Source organism: Bos indicus x Bos taurus, chromosome 29 (genome assembly GCF_003369695.1).
Source record: "Bos indicus x Bos taurus breed Angus x Brahman F1 hybrid chromosome 29, Bos_hybrid_MaternalHap_v2.0, whole genome shotgun sequence".
NCBI classification, from domain to species: domain Eukaryota; kingdom Metazoa; phylum Chordata; class Mammalia; order Artiodactyla; family Bovidae; genus Bos; species Bos indicus x Bos taurus.
This window is the reverse complement of record NC_040104.1, coordinates 42,188,564-42,213,366: the sequence shown is the minus strand read 5'-3', so window position 1 is coordinate 42,213,366 and position 24,803 is coordinate 42,188,564. Positions and strand designations below refer to the sequence as shown.

The window sequence follows — 24,803 nt, the reverse complement described above, 5'->3', positions numbered from 1 at the left end:
ACTGCAGTCACACCCCAGACCTTGGCATAGTGTGGAATTTGTCTGTGTGAATCATTGAAATCACAGAAGTCAGTGAGCCTAACAACATTCTCTGACCAGAGATGCTGCTTGCTCAGCCTTGCCCTCTGAACTCACCAGTCTCCAGCCTCCTCTGCCCTCTACTTCTCCTGCCCGCTGACCTAGTCCAGTCCAGCTTCCAGCCCAGGGTCATCATTCCTGCTCATCCCGACAGTACCCTCATCTTTTGCCTCTATGTCTTTTCACTGCTGGGCTTCCCCGGTGGCTCAGTGGTAAAGAATCCACCTGCCAATGCCAGGTGATGCAGGAGATGCCACTTTGATCCCTGGGTCAGGAAGATCCCCTGGAGAAAAGAATGGCAACCCATTCCAGTGTTCTTGCCTCGGAAGTCCCATGGACAGAGGAACCTGGCAGGCTTCAGGCCCTGGGGTTGCAAAGAGTCAGATGCAACTGAAGCGACCTAGCACACGTGCACAGATGCTGCGGGGGCCCCTCTGCCTACAGGCGGTCCCCCACCCGCGCCGATCGGCTCTGGCACCCATTCTCTCCGTCTTTGAGGAATCCACCCCAATAGCATCTAAATATGTTCACGGTCTCTCCACTCTAAAATCCCCTTTGCAGCCAGAGGTCTTGGAAGAATTGTGTCTCTGTGCTGATTCCCTTCCCTCCCTTCCTACTCTCCCTTCAAACCACAGAATCCCAACTGCGGCCAATCTTCACCAGCTTACAGGGAACCTCTATTGGCTGAATCCAGCAGGGTTTTCAGTCCTCGTTATCTTTCAGAGACACTCAGCTGCCTTGACCACTCCTGCCTTCCTGAAGCCCTGTCCTCTTGGGCCATCTAGTGACAACCCATCTGCTTCCCCTTCCACCTTCCAGTTGTTTGTTCTCAGCCTGCTCCCCCGGTTCATCTTCCTTTATCCAGCCGTCAAATGCTGGCGTTTCTCAAAGCTCAGACCTTCCTCACTTTGACCACTCTCTGTAGAGGAATAGACCTTGCTGTGGCTTCAGTTACCACGGATTTCTACCAATGTTCAGATTCATTCTCCAGCCCTCTCTTTGAGACCCGGACTTCAGATATCCAGCTGTCTGCCTGATGTCTGCAGATGGGTATTTCAGAGGGTATCAGACTCAGCATGTATAAAGTACAATTTGAGATGTGTTCCTTTCCTTCCAGCTCCTCCTGCACACCCAGATCACTGCGTGTCCCATCTCCGTGACACAGTCGTCCGTCATGGCAGCGATACCCCCCAGTTCTCCTCGCTACAGCCACAGTGATCTTCCCTGCACACACAGCAAATCCTTTCTCTTCTGTTTAACACTTATCTGTTGTTTCCCATTGCCCTGGGGCCGAAAACCTCAGTCCTTAGCAAAGTCGCCCACGTGCTGTCCCATCCGGATCCTGCCCCCCTCTTTCCGAGCCTTGAACATGCTGTTTCTTAGGATGTTTCTCTGCTCAAATCTGTCCTGGCACTTGGCCTAATTAACTCTTTGTCTTTCATATCATGTCTCAAAGGTTGTTTCCGTAGGGAAGGCACTCCCTCCCTGCAGAGGAAGCCACATCAGGGCTCCCAGTTCCTTCCATGCTTTCATAGCATCCTCTACAGCTGCTCTGTGGTACTTCTCATCGTGAGGCAACTATGTAGTAGTTTTTTGTTTGGTTGAACATTTATCTTCCCTGAGGAACTGGGAACTTCTGTTTTGCATGGCTACATCCCCATGCCCAGCACATTACCTTGCATGAAGTGGGTACTTAAATTTTTGTCAAACGAATGACATCCCCTTATTTTGTAACTTTAAATGAATGACGCATCACTTTGGCTTGTATCATCTGTGCTAATTTTTGCTGCTGGAAGGTGAGATGGGTTTTGCCATCTCTCACCTGTACCTAGAACTGTGCATGTCAAACAGCACCTGCTAGCTGAATGAATGAATGAATGAATGTTGGCTAGGTTGAGTCAGAAGGGTGGGCCAGATGGTGAACAGGTCAACAGTGGCAGCAGTGAGAAAAGCTTCCTAAGGGTCTTATCTGCAAACCTCGGGTTATCTGCTTCTCATTAATGTTCAGCCACAAAACTGCTTCAGAGATTTTTTTCCCTATAAAAAGTCAGTCTCTGGTCTTAATTTCTCACCAGTGTTTAATGATCTTGATGTCTCATCAATGTTTAACTGCCCAGAATGCCCAGATACTTAACTTGAAGCTTCTTTTTTTTTTCTTACTAGGGAAAACAACAGAGCAATGAGACTCAGTGGGAAGAACTTGGCTCCTGTCTCCCACATAGGTGTGGCAGCTAATTTTCTCTCTGTTATAAACTTAACCTATGCCAGGACTCTTGCCAGGGTTTTCCAGTAGGGACAGTGAGAGGCCTTTCTACAAGACTGTGTCATGGTTAGCACCATCGTTGTTCTGTGGCTCTATGCTGTATTTGTATTTTAAGGCAATAACACTAATAAATAATTATATTAAATAGCAGTATTTTTCTTTCCTGTCATTACTCCTCATCCTGAAAGAGAAATCTTTCCTAAGAAGTCAGGGTCCAACCCTCCGCCACCTCTTTCAGAATTTCTCCTAATAGCCTTTCTTTATTTTTTATTTTTGGTCGCACTGGGACTTCACTGCTGCACACGGGCTTTCTCTAGTTGTGGCGAGCAGGGGCTACCCTTTGTCGCGGTGCTCAGGCTTCTCATTGCAGTGGCTTCTCTTGTCACAGAGCACGGGCTTCAGGGCGAGGGGACTTCAGTAGTTGTGGCTCCTTGGTTCTAGAGCACAGGCTCAGTAGTTGTCGAGCACAGGCTTAGTTGCTCCATGGCCTGTGGGATCTTCCCAGATCAGGAACTGAACTGGAGTCCCCTGTATTGGCAGGCAGATTCTTAACCGCTGGACCACCAGGGAAGCCTCTCCTAATTGCATTTCTGTTGAGATGTTTCCTAAGGACAAGATACTTACGTGTACTCCTGAATTTGTATGCTGTGGATTCGAATTTGTACAAAACTTTTGTCTCCCTTTCTGGTGCAGTTCCTTACAATCACTGGGGGTGCAGATGAAAAGCCCTGACTCTGCAGGGGTCCACAGTCACAGGTACAGGACTTAGAACTTGAATTATAAACCAGCAACCCGCGTGCTTCCCACGTACCCTGATTTCTGAGAATCCGGGTACTGGATTGTAAGTTTCAGCTGATGACCTTTCATCCCTCTATGCACTAGAGTGATGACGGGCGTAGAAGAGCATGCTCAGTTGAGGAACCAGCACGCACAGATGTGAAAATGCCCACTTCCTCTAGGGATGGGAAAGGAGTTTGCTGTATTGAGAGCTCTTGGTGGAGGTCAGCAGGACAAGAAGCCAAGGGTGATGCACAGCTGATGAGAAGCCTTGCAAGCTTTGAAAAGGAGGGGTTTTTTCCTTAATTGAAGTTTAGTTGACGTACAATATTTCAGGTGTACAATACCGTGAAAGTGCAAGTCGCTCAGTCGTTTCCACCTCTTTGTGACCCCACGGACTATACAGTCCATGGAATTCTCCAGGCCAGAATACTAGAGTGGGTCGCCATTCCCTTCTCCAAGGGATCCTCCCAACCTAGGGATCAAACCCAGGTCTCCCTCATTTTAGGCAGATTCTTCACCAGCTGAGCCACCAGGGAAGCCCAAGAATACTGGAGTGGGTAGCCTTCCCCTTCTCCAGCAGATCTTTCTGACCCAGGAATCGAACCAGGGTCTCCTGCATTACAGGTGGATTCTTTTTTTTTGAATTTTTTATGTTGCTCTTTAATTCTTTAATTTTAAGGGGAAAAATATACAAAGCACAATATTCGTTTCCCTGGTGAAAATTTTTCCCAGAAGACACAATATGGTGTGAGCTATTTCCGTAACAGCAGGTAATACACAAGTCATTTCTACTGGAAACTATGCCATCTGGAACAAAACAATTTGTGGAAATGTGTGTCAGTATGATTGTGTTATCCTAGGTTAAAGATGTTGGTAATTGCATCATCAAAGTAGTTTTCTAGTAGGAAATGTACGAAATGTAAGCTCTTGGAAAGAACTATTATGGGTAACCTTTGGTTAAGTTTTCTGGCAAATGCTTCATGCATTTCAAAGTTACAGGTGGATTCTTTACCAACTGAGCTACGAGGGAAACCCCAGGTGTCCAGTAAAGAGATTCTGTTATACTCATATACATGTGTGTTCTTTCTCAGATTATTTTCCATTGTAGATTATTATAAGATATGAAATATATTTCCTCGTGCTATACAGTAGGTCCTTGTTGTTTATCTACTGCATATATAATAGCAGTGACAGTGGTTTGGTCACTCAGTTGTGTCCAACTCTTTGAGGCTCCATGGACTGTAGCCCACCAGGCTCCTCTGTCAATGGAATTTCTAAGGCAAGAAGACTGGAGTGGGTTGCCATTCCCTTCTCCAGGGAATCTTCCCAACCCAGGGATCGAACCCCAGTCTCCTGCAGTGCAAGTGGTCTCTGCCTTTACAGGCAGATTCTTTACTACTGAGCCACCAGGGAAGCCCCGTATGTATCCATTAATTCCAAGTTTCTAATTTATCCCACCCCCTTTCCCCTGTGGCATCCAAAAGTTTGTTTTCTATGTCTTTGAGTCTATTTCTGTTTTTAAAATAAGCTCTTATCATTTTTTTCAGAAGTGACATCATACAATATTTGTCTTTGTCTGACTCATATCACTCAGTATGATAATCTTTAGGTCAGATAAAAATGTTTAAGTCAGGGAGTGTAGTTATCAAATTTGGCTTTTGGGAAAGGTCAGTCCAGCAGAAGTTCTGAAGGATATATTCCAAGGGTGGGACAATGAGAGCAAGGGGTGGGGGAATTAAGACTGGAGTCCAGGAGTTGCAGAACCGTTTGTTTATGAACAGGGCAAGGATGATTTCAGTCTTGAAAAGAGAAAGATGAGAATGAGGAGGTGGACAATAGTGGAATCTCAAACTCTGTCTCAAACTATTCAGGAGCTAGGACATCATCCGGATTTGGTAATCGGCTGTGATGTGAGGAGTCCAGGATGACTCTTAAATTTCTCCTGAGCTACTGGGTGGCACCATTGTCGAGTAGAGAATGTAGGAGGGAGGCTTGGCCTGGAAGATGAGTTTGGTTAGTAGCGTATGGTATTTGACTGGTCTAGGAGACTTGTAGTGGGGATGCCCAGGAAGCTGATGGAGGTCTGCATCTGGAATGAAAATGATTCTGGGGGCATTATGCAAAACATTGTTTTGCCACCAAATTAACACCCAGGCTCCTTTATTTAAAATATTGATAGCTGATATTTACTTAGTGAGTCCTTACTAAACATCAGACACTCTGTGACATGGGACACAAATTACCAAGTGGATTCTGGTATCAGCCCAGTTTTACAGACAAGGAACCTGAACCTTGAAAAGTCAGGTAATGGATTCAGGCTGGGCATCTCGTTGAGGATCAGTCTTTGGCGGTCTTAGTCTCCATCACTCATGATCATTATCCTATGCTACAGTGTTTCTCAAGATGTTTACACTACAACCTTCGGTTACAAATATACTTTACATCACAGGCCAGTACCCTGACACACACACACGTGAGCACATGCATGCACACACATACTCTTGCAACTAAGCAACAGTTCTTGTCCCTGCTAAATGTGATGCAGCCTGGAATGTTCTACACAAATCTATGTCATTTTTAAAATACTGGTTGTTCCCTATTAAGTTGATTTCAAAGCCAGAGTTGAATTGTTTGATAAGCACAGCCATATTTACTTCTCCTGGGGAGAGTATTTCCCTTCTGTTCTCAGCTCTTGTCATTCCCCCACCTTTGGGGACAGAACACTAAATATTGCTGAATGCTTTGCCCTTTTCTCTCCAGAGAAAAGTGTTAAGGGTAATACCCTGGGGTCTTGGGGGATACCGCCAGCCAGGAAACTCTCACTTCAGTAGACTGATCAAACTCAGTCTTTTTTTTTTAACTGGAGGGTAATTGCTTTACGGTGTTTGTTGGTTTCTGCCATACAAGGTGAATCAATCATAACTATATAACTATATATAAATATACACACACACACACACACACACATATATACACATATATCCCATTCTTCCCAGCCCCGTATTCCACCCCCCTTCATCCCACCCCTCTAACTCATCACAGAGAACCAGGCTGGGCTCTCTGTGTTATATAACGGGCTCTCTGTGTTATATAACAGCCTCTCTTTAGTAATCTGTTTTACACATCAACTCAGTTCTGTCGCTCAGTCACGTCTGACTCTGCGACCCCATGGACTGCAGCACTCCAGGCTTCCCTGTCCATCACCAACTCCTGGAGTTTACTCAAACTCATGTCCATGAAGTCGGTGATGCCATCCAACCATCTCATCCTCTGTCATCCCTTTCTCCTCCTGCCCTCAATCTTTCCCAGCATCAGGGTCTTTTCCAATGAGTCAGCTCTTCGCATCAGGTGGCCAAAGTATTGGAGTTTCAGCTTCAGCATCAGTCCTTCCAATGAACACCCAGGACTGATCTCCTTTAGAATGGACTGTTTGGATCTCCTTGTAGTCCAAGGGACTCTCAAGAGTCTTCTCCAACACCACAGTTCAAAAGCATCAATTCTTCGGCACTCAGTTTTCTTTATAGTCCAACTCTCACATCCATACATGACCACTGGAAAAACCATAACTTTGACTGGATGGACCTTTGTCAGCAAAGTAATGTCTCTGCTTTTTAATACACTGTCTAGGTTGGTCATAGCTTTTCTTCTAAGGAGGAAGCATCTTTTAATTTCATGGCTTCAGTCACCATCTGCAGAGATTTTGGAGCCCCCCAAAATAAAATCTCTTACTGTTTCCATTGTTTCCCCATCTGTTTGCCATGGAGTAATGGGACTGGATGCCATGATCTTAGTTTTCTGAACGTTGAGTTTTAAGCCACCCTTTTCACTCTCCTCTTTCACTTTCATTTGACACATGGTAGTGTATATGCTCGGAGAAGGCAATGGCACCCCACTCCAGTACTCTTGCCTGGAAAATCCCATGGACAGAGGAGCCTGGTGGGCTACCGTCTGTGGGGTCGCACAGAGTCGGACATGACTGAAGCGACTTAGCAGCAGCAGCAGCAGTGTATATATGTCAATGTTACTTTCTCAATTTGTCACACCCTCTCCTTTTCCCCATGTGTCCCTGCAAGTCCTTTCAAACTCTGTCTTTAATGTGGCTGACTAAGATTATTGCAGAATGTCCAAAATGAGAACAAAGGGTGAGAAACAGCGCATGCAAAATAGTGATTACGAGAATGGACTCTAGTGGCAACACAGACCTGGGTTCATGTTCCGGCTCCATAGCCTGATAACTCTATAACGTTGGTTAGATATTATATATCATATGGATGTTGTAGAAGGATCAAATTCAAACAGTGCATTGGTTCATTCAGTATCAAAACAGCCTCTCCTTCAGTAGGCACTAAAAAAACAGTACTAAAATCTTTTTTAATTTAATAGAAGTTATAAAATATAAGCCGACTCACCAACCTAATATTCATCTGTACAAGCAAAGTAAATTTCCACACTACTCAGCAATGTCCCAGTCACTCATTCAGTGGTGTAGTCAATCAGCATAAATTTAGAATAAACTTTTCCTCGGTCCTTTAAAGGAGACTTTAAATATTAACTGTACTTATCACAGGATATAGGTTTCAGAAGAGCCTGGTAGCTAATGGCACTAAATATAGCCTTGGGCATAGAGCTGTTTATTTTGGAAATTTGGAGGAAAGGTCACCCTTGGAGTTCTCTGCGAATGTCAGCATCGCTTCCTTCAGGGTCACTCTATAGCAGCCAAGCCACACGTGCAAGAATTTCAGTTACTGTTTAGGAAATCACCAATGGAAAAGGGCAATTTGATTAAGCACCTGTAGTCCCTCAGCACAGAGGTCCCAGAGCTCATCATGTTTATGAAATGAGAAATTTTTAAAGAGCCTCTAAGGTTCCTTAAGTGCAAGGATTAGATTCTATCTCATAAGGGAATAGAGAAACAATTCAATGCTAATGGTATAAACTAAGCTCTGGTAAGAAGGAAAACTCACATGGTCTGCGTTTGCCTTTCCCTTTCTTTTGATATAAATCTAATTTAAAAGTGGAACTACAGTTCAGAAAGCAGTCCCAGTACTTCAGCCTTTAACTTTCAGTCCAGTCAACTCTGGGAGACAGTGAAGCACAGGGAAACCCGGCATGCTGCAGTGTATGCGGTTGCAAAGAGTCGGGCATGACTTGAACAACAAGAACCCGTCCCCGTTGAGTTTCTCTCACTAATTTTAGATTTGCATTTGGTCTCCATCCCTGATGAAAATTTACTGGACACTTAGCCTTAACTTGCAAGTAAATGATGTCCCAACGCTGAGTACCAAGGAGGGTGAACAGGATGGGTTGATGGTAGAGGTTAGAAGGGTAGATAGGATGAGACGTTCTATGGACACTCTGGGTTGCTGGCCCTCTCAGGAGCACCAGGTTCCAGCCTGGTGTTCCCCACCACACTCAGCATCAGGCAGGGACCTGGCCGCAGCTTAGTTTACTAAGGACCTCAGATGTGCTGACCACCACGCTGGAGGCTTCAGTTAGTTCTCACTGCTATCTTCTGATATCAAATCCCTTATGGGTATACAATGGAAATAGGTTCAAGGGATTAGATCTGGTAGAGTGCCTGAACTGTGGATGGAGCTTCATGACATTGTACTGGAGGTGGTGACTAAAACCATCCCCAAGAAAAAGAAATGCAGAAAGGCAAAATGGTTGTCTGAGGAGGTCTTACAAATAGCTGAGAAAAAAAGAGAAGTGGAAAGCAAAAGAGAAAAGGAAAGATATACCCATTTGAATTAGAGTTCCAAAGAATAGCAAGGAGAGATAAGAAAGTCTTCTTAAGTGAACAATGCAAAGAAATAGAGGAAAACAATAGAATAGAAAAGGCTAGAGATTTCTTCAAAAAAATTAGAGATACAAAGAGAATGTTTCCTAAAAAGATGGACACAATAAAGGACAGAAATGGTTTGGACCTAACAGAGGCAGAAGATATTAAGAAGAGGTGGCAAGAGCACATAGAAGAACTGTACCAAAAAGGTCTTCATGACCCGGATAACCACAATGGTGTGATCACTCACCTAGAGCCAGACATCCTGGAATGTGAAGTCAAGTGGGCCCTAGGAAGCATTACCACAAAGAAAGCTAGTGGAGGTGATGGAATTCCAGCTGAGCTGGAATTCAAATCCTAAACGATGATGTTTTGAAAGTGCTGCACTCAATATGCCAGCAAATTTGGAAAACTCAGCAGTGGCCATAGGACTGGAAATGGTTAGTTTTCATCCCAATTCCAAAGAAGGGCAGTGCCAAAGAATGCTCAAACTACCTCGCAATGCACTCATTTCACATGCTAGCAAAATAATGCTCAAAACTCTTCAAGCTAGGCTTCAATAGTATGTGAACTGAACTTTCAGATGTACAGGCTGGGTTCAGAAAAGGCAGAGGAACCAGAGATCAAATTGCCAACATCCACTGAATTATTGAAAAAGCAATGATATTCCAGTAAAACATCTACTTCTGCTTCATTGTCTATGCTAAAACCTTTGTGTGGATCATAACAAACTGGAAAATTCTTCAAGAGATGGGAATGCCAGACCACCTTACCTGCCTCCTTAGAAACCTGTACGCAGGTCAAGAAGCAACAGTTAGAACCGGACATGAAACAAGAGACTGCTTCAAAATTGGGAAAGGAGTACGTCAAGGCTGTATATTGTCACCCTGATTATTTAACTTCTATGCAGAGTACATCATGAGAAATGCCAGGTTGGATGAAGCACAAGCTGGAATCAAGATTGCTGGGAGAAGTATCAATAACCTCAGATATGCATATGACACCACCCTTATGGCAGAAAGCAAAGAAGAACTAAAGAGCCTCTTGATGAAAGTGAAAGAGGAGAGTGAAAAAGCTGGTTTAAAACTCAACATTCAAAAAACTAAGATCATGGCATCCAGTCCATTGCCATCTTCATGGCAAATAGATGGGGGAAAAAATGAAAACAGTGACAGACTATTTTCTTGGGCTCTAAAATCATTGCAGATGGTGACTGCAGCTATGAAATTAAAAGATGCTTGCTCCTTGGGATAAAAGTTATGACAAACCTAAACAGTATTTTCGAAAGCAAAGACATAACTTTGCTGACAAAGGTGATATTTTATTTGATAAAGTCAAGGCTATGGTTTTTCCAGTAGTCATGTACAGGTGTGAGAGTTGAACCATAAAGAAGGCTGAACACCAAACAATTGATGCTTTCAAAAACTATGGTGCTGGAGAAACTCTTGAGATTCCCTTGGACAGCAAGGAGATCCAACCAGTCAATCCTAAGGGAAATCAACCCTGAAGATTCCCTGGAAGGACTGATGCTAAAGCTGAAACTCCAATACTTTGGCTGCCTGGTGTGAAGAGCTGACTCTTTGGGAAAGACCCTGATGCTGGGAAAGATTGAGGGCAGGAGGAGAAAAGGGTGACAGAGGATAAGATGGTAGGATAACATCACTGACTCAATGGACATGAGTTTGAACAAACTCCAGATGATGGTGAAGGACAGGGAAGCCTGGCGTGCTGCAGTCCATGGGGTCACAAAGAGTCGGACACGAATGAGTGACTGAACAATAACAACAAGAACAACAAATTACTATCTTCATTCTGTAGATGAGCAAATTGAGGTTCAGAGACATTAAGAATATTACTGAGGATCACACAGCTGGTGGAGGAAGAGTCATGATTTGAATTGAGGACTGGTGCCTTCAAAACCTCATCTCCCTCCTCCATGGCCTGTTCTGGGTCATCTGCACACTACAGGCCAGAACTCCAACAAAAATAGCATTAACACTATTTTGCTGAGCACCACACCCTGCCAGGCACTGAACTAATCTGCTTACTTCTGAATTGATTCCAAAGTATCAAGGGGTGCAGAGTCCACTGGTTTGGCTGGAAAGAGGACTACACTGAAACTCCTTGGCAGCAGAGGCTGTGTCTATTTGGTCTCTCATGTGTCTGGTGCCTTCTATGTGGCTGGTCCTCCAAACATGCTTGTTAAATGAATGATTATGTAAATGAATTGACAGTAATTTGGAGTGGAATTCAAGGTTCAAGTCCTATCCCAAGGTGCTGTTAGGGTCTTGATTTTAGGTAAATTATTAAACTCTGTTAGCCTCCGAGTACTGTCTACAAAATGAACAAAACACTTTCATAGCCTACCTCTAGGGCGGTGGTTCCCTATTGCTGTACCTTGGACTTAACCTGTGGACCTTTAAAAACTCTTCATCCAGACTTCCCATTCCCAGAATTCTGACTTAATGGGTATAGGGTGTGACCTGGGCATTTAACAGCCCCTTAGTGGGGCTTCCCAGGAGGCCCTAGTTGTAAAGAACCCGCCTGCCAATGCAGAAGGCATTAAGAGATGCAGGTTCGATCCCTGGGTCAGGAAGATCCCCCAGAGGAGGGCATGGAAAGCCACTCCAGTCTTCTTTCCTGGAGAATCCTATGGACAGAGGAGCCTGGAGGGCTACGGTCCGTAGGGTCACAAAGAGTCAGACACGACTGAAGTGACTTAGCATGCATGCATTAGTGGTTCTGCTAGGTAGCAAAATTCGGGAACTTCTGTCATCAGGATATTCTTTTGGGGTTTTGTGATTGTCAAATATAACAAAGGAAATGCAATCACTTCATGCAACCTAAAGAAGCCATCACTATAAACAGTTGTTATAAAGTCAGTCCAAAGTGACTATGGACCTACAATTCCTGTCTTCCGTTGTCACCACAGAGGAGACTGAGTACCTGATCGCCTGTGTGCCCATCGGTCATCTGTCTCCAGGATGAAATGATCTCCTCCTGCTCCACCTGATGGGCTGCAGAGCTGAGCTCAAGCCCGGGAGGAGGAGAAGGAGGGTTCAGTTAACACCAGGGTGGAACAGGTTAACAGTCATCTGCTGGACAGCTGCCCTGTAAGATGAGCTTGTCCTTGGTCGCTCTCATGTCCGGCTCTGGCATCCCACCCAAGCATCGGCATGCACCAGGCGTGCATATATTGATACAGTGGCTATTCAGTGTGTGTCTTATTCCCCCAGGTCATAGTTTACATTATGACCCAGTCTTCCCAGGCTGAGAGGGTCAAGGAGACACTGTGCTGCTGGAAGAAGGAAGTGGTACTCCCTGGTCCTCAGTGGCTCCCCTTCCCATCACCTTCCTGTGCCAATCCTCTGTTGAGGGTTAGCTGAGTTAGAGGGCCAACGGGGTGCCAAGAGCAATAGTATTTAAATTTTAAATAATAGCCTCTTGGGAAGAGAGGGCCATGAAGCATTCAAACCGCCACAGGGAATTTTGCCAACAGAATGATTCCTAAGCCTTCCCGCTATCCATCTCTCTTCCCTTGTTCAGGTTAGGACAAAATCCTAGATCCTGCCACATCTTTGAGTTTATAAAGAGATCCCAACGTCAGTGTTCTTACTCGATCAGCACAACCATCCAGTCGTGTCAGCAAATTCAGAGAGATGAGGTCACTGCCCCCAGAATCACACAGCTGGAGAGTGGAGGGCTTTACTGTAGCTCTTTGGTCTTTCGGTCCCCCTGCCAATACTGGCTGTGTGAGGGCAGCACCTCCATGTCCTGGTCATCGTCCCACGGAAGGGAGACGGAACTACAGGTCCCGCTGGAACGAGATGTGCCCCTGTGTGCACCTTGAAGCCAGGCAGCCTCTGTACCCTTGCAGCCTATGGCACCAAAGCCCAGTCTTCGAGCCCAAAACTCTAGGGTTCGTTCTCAGTGCTCAGGAGCAATGTATCTTCCACTCTCCTTTTGGGCATTTACAATCTGTTTCTGGATCTGTGATTTTGCCCCTGTTCACAGAAGCATGTCTGGGAGGAAGGCCATTCTCAGGTCTGTGTCTGCTAAGACTTCCCAATGCTTGTGCTTCAGTTCAGTTCAGTTCAGTCGCTCAGTTGTGTCTGAATCTTTGCGACACCATGAATCGCAGCACACCAGGCCTCCCTGTCCATCACCAGCTCCCGGAGTTCACTCAGACTCACGTCCATCGAGTCAGTGGTGCCATCCAGCCATCTCATCCTCTGTCATCCCCTTCTCCTCCTGCCCCCAATCCCTCCCAGCATCAGAGTCTTTTCCAATGAGTCAACTCTTCGCATGAGGTGGCCAAAGTACGGGAGTTTCAGCTTCAGCATCATTCCTTCCAAAGAAATCCCAGGGCTGATCTCCTTCAGAATGGACTGGTTGGATCTCCTTGCAGTCCAAGGGACTCTCAAGAGTCCTCTCCAACACCACAGGTCAAAAGCATCAATTCTTCAGCGCTCAGCCTTCTTCACAGTCCAACTGTCACATCCATACATGACCACAGGAAAAACCATAGCCTTGACTAGACGGACCTTTGTTGGCAAAATAATGTCTCTGCTTTTGAATATGCTATCTAGGTTGGTCATAACATTCCTTCCAAGGAGTAAGCGTCTTTTAATTTCATGGCTGCAGTCACCATCTGCAGTGATTTTGGAGCCCCGCCCTGCCAAAAATAAAGTCTGACACTGTTTCCACTGTTTCCCCATCTATTTCCCATGAAGTGATGGGACCGGATGCCATGATCTTTGTTTTCTGAATGTTGAGCTTTAAGCTAACTTTTTCACTCTCCTCTTTCACTTTCATCAAGAGGCTTTTTAGTTCCTCTTCACTTTCTGCCATAAGGGTGGTATCATCTGCATATCTGAGGTTATTGATATTTCTCCCAGCAATCTTGATTCCAGTTTGTGCTTCTTCCAGCCCAGCGTTTCTCATGATGTACTCTGAATGTAAGTTAAATAAACAGGGTGACAATATACAGCCTTGACGTACTCCTTTTCCTATTTGGAACCAGTCTGTTGTTCCATGTCCAGTTCTAACTGTTGCTTCCTGAAGCCCCCCAAATATCCATCTCAAAGAAATGCCCAGGGGCCTTCATAAACCTGGGGTTCAGTCAGAGAGCAGCAGCCCCAGTAACCTCACTTCCTATCGCCAGTGGGAATCCACATCACCCTCATAAAACTCACAAGCAAATTAGAGTCATGGAAAAATATGCAAGAGCAGGAGGAAATGCCTTCCCGTCCCCTAACAGCTAATCAGCTTTAATTGTACCGTTTCGCAGCTAACTGCCCCCAGCCATGGCTCCTCTCTGCTGTTGCAGCTGATTGGTGGAGGAAGCAGGCCACAGCGTAAGCCTTCAGCCCAAAGCATGACGTAACGGTGGTGGAACAGAAACCTTTACTGTTACACGTGTGTGTGCTAATCCTTCCTCCCAGCAGTGACACTGCTCCAAGGAAACATGGCTCCGTGCATGTCATGGGCCAAGCACGTAATCGCAGAGGCACAAGCACACCTGCTTTTCTCATAGGCTGATGGGCCCGGTGCTAACACAGAGGAGCAGTGGCTGAACCACTAAGGTAACTGGCTGTATTTGGAGAAGCAGAATAATTCCATCTCCAATCAAATCAAGTCAACTCAGTCAAAAGTGTTAGTCGCACAGTCGTGTTCACCTCTTTGCGACCCCGTGGACTGTAGCCCACCAGTCTCTTCTGTCCATGGAATTCTCTAGGTGAGAATACTGGAGTGGGTAGCCATTCTCTTCTCCAGGGAATCTTCCCAGCCCAGGGACTGAACCCAGGTCTCCCACATTGCAGGTGGATTCTTTACCATCTGAGCCACCAGGGAAGCTCAACTCAGTCAACAAACTGTTTAACCTGGCCACTCTTAGGAGCAGTTCAGAGCAAAGAGTGTGAACTTTAGAAGCAAGTGGATCTGGGTTCCGCTCCTGGTTCTTCCATCCACCTGCTGTGTGACCTTGCCTAACTATCTTTCTTTTATTTTATTTAATTTAACTTTACAATATTGCCATATATCAAAATGGATCTGCCACAGGTATACATGTGTTCCCCATCCTGAACCCTCCTCCCTCCCCATACCATCCCTCTGGGTCGTCCCAGTGCACCAGCCCCAAGCATCCAGTATCGTGCATCAAACCTGGACTGGCGACTTGTTTCATATATGATATTATACATATTTCAATGCCATTCTCCCAAATCTTCCCACCCTCTCCCTCTCCTACAGAGTACAAAAGACTGTTCTATACATCACTGTCTCTTTTGCAGTCTTGTATACAGGGTTCTTGTTACCATCTTTCTAAATTCCATATATATGCATTAGTATACTGTATTGGTGTTTTTCTTTCTGGCTTACTTCATTGTGTATAATAGGCTCCAGTTTCATCCACCTCATTAGAACTGATTCAAATGTATTCTTTTTAATGACTGAGTAATACTCCATTGTGTATATGTACCACAGCTTTCTTATCCATTCATGTGCTGATGGACATCTAGGTTGCTTCCATGTCCTGGCTATTATAAACAGTGCTGCGATGAACATTGGGGTACACGTTCAATTCTGGTTTCCTCGGTGTGTATGCCCAGCAGTGGGATTGCTGGGTCATAAGGCAGTTCTATTTCCAGTTTTTTAAGGAATCTCCACACTGTTCTCCATAGTGGCTGTACTAGTTTGCATTCCCACCAACAGTGTAAGAAGGTTGCCTTTTCTCCACACCCTCTCCAGCATTCACTGCTTGTAGACTTTTGGATTGCAGCCATTCTGACTGGCGTGAAATGGTACCTCATAGTGGTTTTGATTTGCATTTCTCTGATGATGAGTGATGTTGAGCATCTAGCCTCAGTTTTCTAGTCCATAAAATGGGGATAACATCATAGGATTGTTAACTCAGGGTTGCAGTGGGGATTAAATGAGACGATCAGTACAAAGTGCCTGTCTCAGTGCCTGACCTAACCCAGTGGGTGCTCTTGTTATTGGTGATGATAGTTTTGTGCTTCTGCCTGTATTAGCTGCTTCCAAGTGTCTAGTTCGCACTACCCCGCGTTTGTTAATTAACTGATGCTCGAGAAACCAAGCAAGAAATGCCCTTCATGTGCTAAAATGTATGGCACTGACTCTAAGAGAGGGGAGAGCTGAATGAGGTAGGGTATCAGGAAGACCTCCTGGAGGAGGTGGCTTCGACTGGGGATTGGAAGATGGGAGAGGAGCGCATCAGAGCATGCTGGACAGGGGTCCTAATGTGGACCAGAGTATGACAGGCAGAGTGAGCATGCCTGCTGGGGGCGGAGGGCAGTTTGGACTGGGGAGTGCATGGGGCTGCAGAGGCAGGAGCCTGGCCTGAGTCATCGGAGGCGCAATTATGCTGGATGTGGTGACGTCCCTTTAGGCCCCCTCTGCTGGACGAGCTCCCGACCACCCTCCAGGGCTTGTCTCCAGGATCGCTCCTGAACTCTCTTGTGTCACCCTGCCCCATGAACAGATAACAGTGGTAATAATGAGAATATGTGGTGTTCCCTGAGCACTTCCAGTGTGCCAGTACCCGTGCTGAGCATTTCACACCAGTATTTCAGTGAATCCCACCGCACGTGACACGGCCCACATCCCATTTCTTAGGTTGGAGAAGTGTCCTGCACGAGGCGGAGGCCCCAGATCACCTGTACACGTTAATCCACGTGTCTTTGCTGGTTGACCCAGAAGCGCATTTCTTTTCGGGCTGCCTAACGGGGTACACCTTGGCACAAAGTAGGAACTCATAAATGTTTGAACAATGAATGAAGAGAGAGTGTCAAGTGTACAGCAGGACTCTGGAGCCAGAGGCAATAGGCAGATTGCCAAGAGGGGCAGGGAGCCCTCCTGTCAGGAAGGCTTAGTTTTTGAGGAGCCGGCCACTGGGAAGCCTGGGTCTCTGGACAGCAGGAGGCTGGTGCCGGGTCCGGCCTCACAGGCTCACTGCCTTCAAGCCACTTGATGGTGTGGGTTCTCAGTTGCTAAGTCATGTCCGACTCTTGTAACCATGGACTGTAGCCCACCAGGCTCCTCTGTCCGTGGGATTTTCCAGGCAAAATTACTGGAGTGGGTTGCCTTTCCCTTCTCCAGAGGATTTGATGCTGGAATCAAATGTCTTATCTCCAGTGCCAGTCTCTGATGCCAATAAGTTTGTCCTGGGTTGAGCCCACAGGTGAAATTCAGCAGCTGGGCCAGAGATGCTCATTCAGGGAAGACGATGAGATAGGTAAGGTCAGGGGTAATGGTTGAAAGCTTAACCCTGCCGCAGCGTAGGCACCGACCAATCAAAACAGTCCCAGACCTTCGGTGCTAGAGCAGGATGTTGAAGCCACCCACTTTGCCAAACGTTAACCCATTGTTTGTTGATCTTGGGGAGGTTCCAAAGGTTCCCTGGGAGAAGCCAGAGCAGGTTGGGAGGGGCACCTGGCTGGGGGGAGTAGTCAGAGAAGTGGCTCTGTAGCAATTCAAATATTTCAAAAGAGTCACAACTGGTAGATTCCTACCGGAGTGTCGTAGCTGAACACCCCAAGGTCACTTTCTGCTAAGAGAATCAGCCATTTTTCAAAACCCCCTTGTCCTATTTTGAAGACTTTGTTAAAACTTGATGATATGGGGCTTCCCTGGTGGTCCAGTGGTTAAGAGTCTGCCTTGCGATGCAAGGGACACCAGTTAAATCGCTGGTCCAGGAAGATCCCATATGCCTCAAGCAACTAAACCCAAAAGCCAAGCCCACGTGCTGTGACTCCTGAAGCCTGCGCACCTGGAGCCACAAGAGAAGCCACCACAGTGAGAAGCCCAAGCACTGAACCGGAGACAGCCTGCATGCAGCAGTGAAGACCCAGCGCAGCCAAAATATCGAATAAAACAGTCTTTAACAACAACAACGAAAACTGGATAATATGACCCAACACTTTATTTGGCTAGGCATACAGAAACCATAAATTCTCAATGCAGTAAGAAGGATTAAGGACTGACCCCCCGCCCCCACCACCACAATCAGCTTCTTCATGTTGTATAAACCTTACTCCTGCCTTAGGACTCCTGGTATACCTTAATATGGAATACCATATTCATTTCCATATTAACATGGAAATTATCCAGGCCAAGAGCCTGAGTGCTTTCTCCTATACAGTTCTAATACTTTTCCCTTACACCCTAGTGAATCATCTTTGGCCTGTCCTATTTTGGAAGCCACAGTAAAGCTAAAGTACCTGCATTTCTTCTCTGCAAACTTGTAAATCTGAGGTTGCCTTAACATTAGTTTCAGGGTGAAAAGAAGCTTATAGAAGTATTTTTTTTAATCCCTGAAATTACCAGTTGCTAAACAGTCATACTTTTTCCTGAAATACCAAAGAAGTTGGTGGCAGTCAGCCAAGAGAAACAGCCTGTAGAGAGACTCGAGCTGTTATTAAAAGCCAAGTGGTCATTAACAAAGATGATGTCATAATTAAATGTCCTGGCCTGCCTGGGATCCTGGGTCCAAGGAAAGACAATTCCATTCTTTACTAAACCAGTGAAGACTCACCTGCCTAATAGTGTTTAGTGAAAGTACGAGATGTTTCCTGCAAAAGGATCAGGGACCTCGGTGTCATACCAAGCTTGCAGAGGTGATGGCCAGCACAGGGAATTTGTGAACTGGTCATTTTGGGCTTTGATGAAGAAAACTGGGAATTTTATGTGCCCAGAGTGCTTTGCAAAACGCCATGAGTCATATTTTCAGAGCCGAGCCTATCCTAAGATAGGTTTTTTCTTACAGTTCCAGCAGTTCTGAGAGGAGGAACAATGCCTCAGGATTTTTATAAGCCGAGTCATCATTGCTCCTTTATAAAAATACAACCGCAGCCCAGAACTCGTAGTTTCAGAGATTCCCAAGTTACAAAACAAAAACGAAGAGGAATTGGGAATAGCCAAGGAATCTAACTTTTATTTACTTTTCCCCTCTATTTCTCTTTTTTCCCCACCCTTCCTTCACCAGCACCATCCCAACTCACATTTTCTGAGGTCCATCTCACCAAGGTCCTGGCAGGGTGTACATGTTATAAGTGGCAAAGATGCAGCCGCTCCTGAATAGAGGCGCAGAAGGAGGAAACAGACATGTGGACACGAGGAGGGGGGGTGAATTGGGAGATTGGAACTGATGTATGAGCATTGCCATGTGTGAAACAGATGGCCAGTGGGAAGCTGCTATATAGCACAGGGAGCTCAGCTTGGTGTTCTGTGGTGACCTAGAGGGGTGGGATGGTGGTGGAGGGGGCAGGAGAGCCGTCCAAGAGGGAGGAGGTGTATGTACATATATAGCTGATTCACTTCATTGTACAGCAGAAGCTAACACAACATTGTGAAGTAACTACACCCCAATTTAAAAAAAAAAAATGCAGCCTGTGATCCACTCTTGGTTCTGTCACTTACCTCTAGTCAAAGAAATCATCAGGAAAAAAGTTATCACACCGAATGGTTGTAAGATGCATCTTGGTTTAAGAAACAATAAAATATGGGTCAATAGCTGTGCAACTTCAGGAGCATCAAATAACATCTGGTGCTCAGTTGTGTCCTCTGGACAGTAGAGGGTACAAGACCTCCTCACAAGGTGATTATTAAGGATGGCGTGAGATTGGGTATTTATTAGTCCTTTTCTTAGAACTGATGATAGCATCAGCTAGGTGGGATAATCAGTATATGGACTTGAATTGCCCTGTCATTGTTAAATTCCCTGTAAAGGCTCAGTGGTAAAGAACCTGCCTGCCAATGCAGGAGACCTGTGTTCGATCCCTGAGTCAGGAAGATCCCCTGGAGAGGGAAACGGCAACCCACTCCAGTATTCTTGCCTGGAAAATCCCACGGACAGACGAGCCTGGCGGGCCACGGTCCGTGGGGTCACAAAAGAGTCGGACACAACTTCATGCCTAAACAAGAAGAGGCACTTGCACTCATTGCAGATGAGGCATTTTCCAGCTGGTGGAAGAATGGGAAGAGTTGGTGCTTCCTACCCATTCAAGCTCCTCCTCCCCAAGGAAATCTGGGGACGCTAGACACCCGTAAGTGTCAATTAGTTTTTACTTATCACCTACACAGCCTTCGCTTCTACAAGGAACCTTCATCACCTGAGGCTCATTATGAAGAGAGGGCTTAACCCGCGTTGCCCCAGCGATCATCAGCCTTGACTACAGTGGGGGTCATCAGTTCAGTTCAGTTCAGTTCAGTCGCTCAGTCGTGTCCGACTCTTTGCGACCCCATGAGTTGCACAACGCCAGGCCTCCCTGTCCATCACCAATTCCCAGAGTTCACTCAAGCTCACGTCCATCGAGTCCGTGATGCCATCCAGCCATCTCAACCTCTGTCATCCCCTTCTCCTCCTGCCCCCAATCCCTCCCAGCATCAGAGTCTTTTCTAATGAGTCAACTCTTCACATGAGGTGGCCAAAGTCCTGGAGTTTCAGCTTTAGCATCATTCCTTCCAAAGAAATCCCAGGGCTGAACTCCTTCAGAATGGACTGGTTGGATCTCCTTGCAGTCCAAGGGACTCTCAAGAGTCTTCTCCAGCACCACAGTTCAAAAGCATCAATTCTTCAGTGCTCAGCCTTCTTCACAGTCCAACTCTCACATCCATACATGACCACAGGAAAAACCATAGCCTTGACTAGCAGTATTAATTAATGAATTAGTTAATTAAGGACTGTTCTCAGTCCCCTACACAATCCTCCCTGCTTGGAGATTCTGCTCCCTTCCTTGTTAATGTCTGCCACCCATGGAGCCACTCTGGGCTGACCCCTTCGGCCACTGCCAGGGTAAGAAGGTTGAGGGCGCCTACACTGTTTTCTAGGCAGTTCTAGGGCAGCCCTCATTCAGCAGAGCCACCCGGAGTTCTACATGGAAGAGGTGTCTTTTTTTTTCCACAGGATGTTGCTCTTCATCACTTCAGGATAAAGGCAGGGAAGTTGGACTGCTCATATTCCCCAGTATCCCTTACAAGAACAGTTCCTGCAGCTTCTGCCAGCAGACACCATCTCCAGAGGGTTTAACCGGGCCAGGGAGCAGATTCCATGACGTCTTACTTATCCCTCGTGTCTCCCTGCCAGTGCCCAAACCAGAAAGGGCCATTCTGTGAAAAACACTGGTCAGACGATGAAAAGATAAGCCACAGACTGGAAGAAATATTTACAAAACACACATCTGATGCAGGACTTGTATCCAAAATATGCAAAGAATTCTTTTAAAACAGCTTTATTGAGTTACAATTCACATACCATACAATTCACTCATTTTAAGGATACAGTTCAGTGGTTTTGGGAGATAATCTGGTTTTAACTTTTTAAGTTGTGGTCAAGTATATATATATATATAAAACAAAATTTGGTTAAACCATTTTTAAGTATACAGTTAAGTGCCATTAAGTACATTCATAATGTTGTGCAACCATCATTACTATCCATTTCCAAAACTTTTTCATTGCCCTAAATAGAAACTCTGTTGCCATTAAGTAGTAACGCACCCACGGCTTCCCCACCACCCAGCCTTTAGTAATCTCTAATCTACTTTCTGTCATGATGAATTTGTCTATTCTAGATATTTCCTGTACGTGGATTCGTATAATATTTGTCCTCTTGTATCTGGCTTATTTCATTTAGCATAATGTTTTCAAGGTTCATCCATGAAGTAGCATGTATCGGAACTGCATTCCTTTTTATGTTTGAATAATTTTCATTGTATGTATACACATTTTGTTTATCCATTCATGTGTTGGTGGACACCTCTGTTGATTCCACCTTTTGGCTGTGGTGAATAATACTGCAGTGAACATCTGTTCAAGTCCTTGCTTTCAGTTTCTGGAATGGAATTTTTGGGGTCATATGGTAATTTTGTGCTTAGCTTTTCGAAGAAATTCGAAATCGTTTTCCCATAGAGGCTGCAACACTTTACATTCCTACCAGCAATGTACAAGAGTTTCAGTTTCTCCACATCTTCACCAACACTTGTTATTCACTTTTATTTTTTTTCCATTACAGCCATCCTAGTGGATGTGAAATGGTTATCTCAGTGTAGTTTTGATTTTATTTTCCCTGATGGCTAATGGGCTTACCTATTAGCTCAGACAGTAAAGCATCCGCCTGCAATGCAGGAGGCCCAGGTTCGATCCCTGGGTCAGGAGAATACCCTGGAGGAGGGCAGGGCAAGCCATTCCAGTATCCTTGCCTGGAAAATCCCATGGACAGAAGAGCCTGGCGGGCTACAGTCCATGGGGTCACAAACAGTCGGACATGACTGAGCAACTAACATACACACAATGACTAATGATAGGCTTCCCGAGTGGCTCAGTTGTAAAGAATCCACCTGCCAATGCAGGAAACGTGGGTTCCTTCCCCCGGTGGGGAAGAACCCTAGAGAAGGAAATGGCAACCCACTGTAGTATTCTTGCCTGGGAAATCCCATGGACAGAGGAGCCTGGCAGGCTGCAGTTTGTGGGGTTGTTTAGCAACTAAACAACCATGATTAATGATGCTGTATATTTTTTCATGTGCTATTGGCCATTTGTATATCTTCCTTGGAGAAATATCTAAGTCATTTGCCCATTTTTTACTTGGATTGCTTTTCCTTTTGTTGTGTGTTGTAGAAATTATAGATTCTGAATATTAAGCCATTATTAGACCTGTGATTTCCAAATATTTTCTCTCATTTTGTAGGCTGTCTTTTCCCTTCCTTGGCAGTTTTCCTTTATACACAAAAGTTTTTAGATGGAGTCAGTTTATCTAATTTTTTCTTTATTGCCGTTGCTTTGGTGCATATCTAAGAATCCATAGTCAAACCCAAGGTCATTAAGATTTACCCCTGTGTTTTCTGTAAGAGTTTTATGATATTAGTTCTTATATTTAGGCCATTGATCCATTTGAATTAATTTTTGTTTTGGTGTGAAGTAGGAATCCCCTTGAATTCTTCTGCACATGGCAATCCAGTTGTCCCAGCATCTGTTCTTGAAGACATTATTCTGTCTCCATCAAATGGAATTGGCCTCCTTGTCGAAAACCAATTTTCGTAGATGTATGGATTTATTTCCAAATTCTTGATTCTTTTCTATTGATCTGTATGTACTTATGCCAATACCACACTGTTTTGATTACTGTGGTTTTATAAAAAAATGGTTTTGGTTGCTCAGGGTGCCTTGCTACTCCATATGAATTTGAAAATTGACTTTCCTATTTCTGCAAAAGATGCCATTCAAATTTTGATAGGGATTGCATTAAAACTGAAGATCTAAGAACTATTAAAACTAAACAATAAGAAAAAAAGAGTAAAAAAGGCAAGAATTTTTTAACAATACCTCTCTAAGAAGATGTACAGGTGAAAAATGAGCATATGAAAAAAAATTATTCAACATCCTATGTCAATAGGGAGTTACAAATTCAAGCAATAATAACATACCACTACATACGGTGGGCTACATCCCATGGGGTCTCAAAGAGTCGGACACAACTGAGCGACTAACACACACACACACACATATCTATTACAAAGACTAAAATTTTTAAAACTGACAACACTGATTGCTGGAGAGGAGGTAGAACAACAGAAACTCATTCGTTGCTGGTAGGAGCGCAAAGTTTTGCAGCCACTTTAGAAAACAGTTTGGCAGTTTCTTAAAAAGCTAAATATAATCTTACCAGGCATGCTCAGTTGCTTCAGTCGTGTCTGACTCTTTGCAACCCCATGGACTTTAGCTCACCAGGCTCCTCTGTCTGTGGGATTCTCCAGGCAAGAATACTGGAGTGGATTGCCATGCCTTCCTCCAGGGGAATCTTCCCGACCCAGAGATTGAACTCCTGACTTTTTTGTCTCCTGCATTGGCAGGTGGGTTCTTTACCAGGAGAGCCACCTGGGAAGCCCCTCAAGGGATACAGAGCCAGCTAAAAGAGTTTTCAATGGCCAAAACTAGAACAGCTTGAGCAAAAAAAAATAAGACAGTATTGGATTATAACCCAGAGCATAAAACAAATAGCCATGAGTTCATTCTAATATAAATAAATGACTGAACAAATAAGTGAGGGAGAAGAGACAAATCTCCTGTGTAGAAGTCCAAGCAAGGCATAACTTCACAGTGGAGAGTCCTGGCAAGCACTTCTTCACCCACGTGATCTCGGTCAATAGCAACAATGATAAGTTGTGTTGGTCATATGTGCCTTGATCTGATGTGATAAAAATGGCACTTTACCTCTGTGGTCTTCCTCCTCAAAACCCATTAGCCCACTTCTGTCATGAGAGAAGCATGACACAAATTCCAGTGGAGGGAGAGTGTACAAGATACCTGACCAGTCCTCCTCAAGACACTCCAAGGTCATCAAAACCAAGGAGGGCCTGAGAAACTGTCAGAGCCAAAAGGAGCCTTAGGCGACCTGATGACTACATGGAATGTGGGGCCCTGGATGGGATCCTAAAAGAACAACGAAAAAAGAAAAAAAAACCAGGTGGAAAAAAAAACTAGGAAATCTGAATAAACCAGGGACTTTAATAATAATGTGTCATTGTTGATTCATTAATTCTAACAAATATACCAAAGGGATGGAAGATATTTACTAATAGGGCAAACTGGATGAGGAAATATAAGGGAACCCAGTACTGTCTTGTCAATTTTTCTATAAATCTAAAACTGTTCTGGGGACTTCCCTGTAGATCCAGTGGCAAAGACTCTATGCTCCCAATGCAGGGGCCCTGGGTTCAATCCCTGGTCGGGGAACTGAATCCCACACGCTGCAACTAAGATCCGGTGCAGCCAAATGAATAACAAAAGATGAATAAATGTTTAAAAAAAAAAAAAAACTGTTCTAAAAATAAAATACATTTTCAAAAAGAAGTATAAACCAAAAAACCCTGGCAATATACACAT

General features: G+C 45.0%; 1 protein-coding gene across 3 annotated transcripts in view; it reads left to right on the top strand.

Moving 5' to 3' along the window:
- The window catches only part of ME3 (malic enzyme 3), a 222,282-nt gene that overhangs the window by 80,118 nt on the left and 117,361 nt on the right, over positions 1–24,803 (top strand). The gene's annotated exons all lie outside the window — the stretch shown is intronic.